Genomic DNA, 2,055 nt, shown 5'->3' on the forward strand with positions numbered 1-2,055 from the left:
CTTATTTCCTTTCTTTTCGTTTATTATTTTGAAAAGGAGAATTTCATAAACGTAGTCCAACTAACATTTACCTTTAACTAAACTTCATCATCTAATTAAACTGATTCTAAAGCGAGCTAATTGGTAAGACTGTCATTTAAAGTAAGCTCCCTCCTCTGAAAGGCATCCCAAAATCCAAGTTTTTGCTCTATATAAAAGGCATCCCAAATGCTAAACATTGTTTTTGAGAAATCTCCCCTCCTTTAAAATGCTAAGTCATATAAGCTCCCACATTGCACGTTGAGTGTGACACCTCCCTCAAATTAAATTAAGATAAAAATTTTGGGCATTAGTAAACCTGGAAAGGACACTTGGCGGTACTCTATTGGTCAGGACTTTAAAACAACTATTACACTCTGTTTACACCTTATATTTAACTGGTTGTTTGTAACACCATTAACAAAAATGTGAGTGGTCAATACTTCTGTGAGCTTTTGTGCGTAAACAATTTGTTACACTTGGTTTACACCGGATACTTAACCGGACGTTAAGTAACGTGGTTAGTGTGGACAACACTTACCTCAGGATCTAAACGTAAATAAGATACATCGTATCGTCTTCTTATTCACATATCGGAAAATCTAAAACAGAAAATTTCAGGATCCGTATCTTCCTCTGCAACACATAACCCTAGCTGCACCTCCACCTAATTCTTTCTTCTTCTGTTTCTCCATCCTTTCTATCTGGGGAGTACTCTATTTGAGAAGCGATATCTACAACTGATAACATCATGAGCCTCACCTTTTTTACAAATCCCAATTGGGAGGAGATTTAGGTACTGATTCTCTAATCATATGGAATAATCAGTGAATTAGGGTTTTATGAGAACCAATAATGGTGAAGGAATTGAGTTTGAGTCCAAGAGAAAAGTTACTAATAATGATGGAGTCGATGGTGGTGTTCATTAAAGAACGGAAAAACAGTAAAGAGATAGAGTTAGGGTTTTGTTTTGAGATGAAGGAATCAAGAGCGGTTTTGAGATCCAGGGATGAGGATAAAGCTTAAGAAAGGGATGTTGATGATTGTACTGATTGTTTTAGTTGACTCAAACTCATTGGGAAGGTAAATCAGAATACATAAATTAGGGTTTGTCAATTGTCTCTTAAATATATATGTGAAATTGAATTATAAACTGAGTAATTGGTGATGGGTTTGTTCTTAATTGGAGAAATAGAGAATTGTATAGGGTTTCATTTTAGTTTCTTTTGGAAATTGAAATCTTAAGTTGGGGTTTCAGTTGCAGGTAGGGTTTCATTTTAGTTTCTTTTGGAAATTGAAATCTTAATAACGGTGTTGATGTTGAGCTCATTTTGATACTTATGTTGTTATTTCTTATTGATTTAATTGCAGGAGTAACTAATGTTGACATTTTTTTGTAGCTTTGGATGACAATGGAGCCTCCCACATAAACCTCTGTAGAAGTCTCATGCTAATTGTGCAAGCTTGATGTCAAGACACAATACTTATGCAAAATCAAATTGGCAATATCTTCTTTTCAAAAATAATTGATTGGTTTGTTGATAGTATAAAAGTTGACATTAATGTTCATGGTTTCTAAAGGAAGCTTGAATATTAAATTTTCATGAACATGCTCTCATATAGCAGTAGATAATGTCAATGTTGGGTGAAGCATAACTAAACAATTTTTATATGTTTACAAGAGATAACCACTATATGTTTGACAAGGAATCCCTTCCTTAGATCTGGGCCGTGGGATGCAGTATATGGGAAGTTAGTTTTGTTATTGCCTCTTATTACATATGCCAATTTTCTATGGGTATTGAAACCAGCATTATCATTGTTTCTACCCTAAATCACTTACCGTTTCTCTTATTAACTTCCAAATCACCCTATTGCCTTTGGCTTCACATTTTCTTTTCAGTCTCTTGCCTATCTTCCAACCTGTAGAATTTATAGCATAAAAAATGATTTCGTATTAACTTGGATATATGAAATACGTCAAGCACTGTTGGATGGAGAATGTTTGACATATGCTTTCTATCATGGTGTAAACGA

General features: G+C 34.3%; 1 long non-coding RNA gene across 1 annotated transcript; it reads left to right on the plus strand.

Moving 5' to 3' along the window:
- The first annotated feature begins 623 nt into the window (after positions 1–623).
- LOC113346495 lies at positions 624–1,699 on the plus strand. Its single transcript, XR_003358531.1, has 2 exons — positions 624–1,101; positions 1,419–1,699. It is a non-coding gene; the product is annotated as an uncharacterized LOC113346495 (long non-coding RNA).
- The last annotated feature ends 356 nt before the right edge of the window (positions 1,700–2,055 follow it).

This window comes from Papaver somniferum, unplaced genomic scaffold (assembly GCF_003573695.1).
Source record: "Papaver somniferum cultivar HN1 unplaced genomic scaffold, ASM357369v1 unplaced-scaffold_99, whole genome shotgun sequence".
NCBI classification, from domain to species: Eukaryota; Viridiplantae; Streptophyta; class Magnoliopsida; order Ranunculales; family Papaveraceae; genus Papaver; species Papaver somniferum.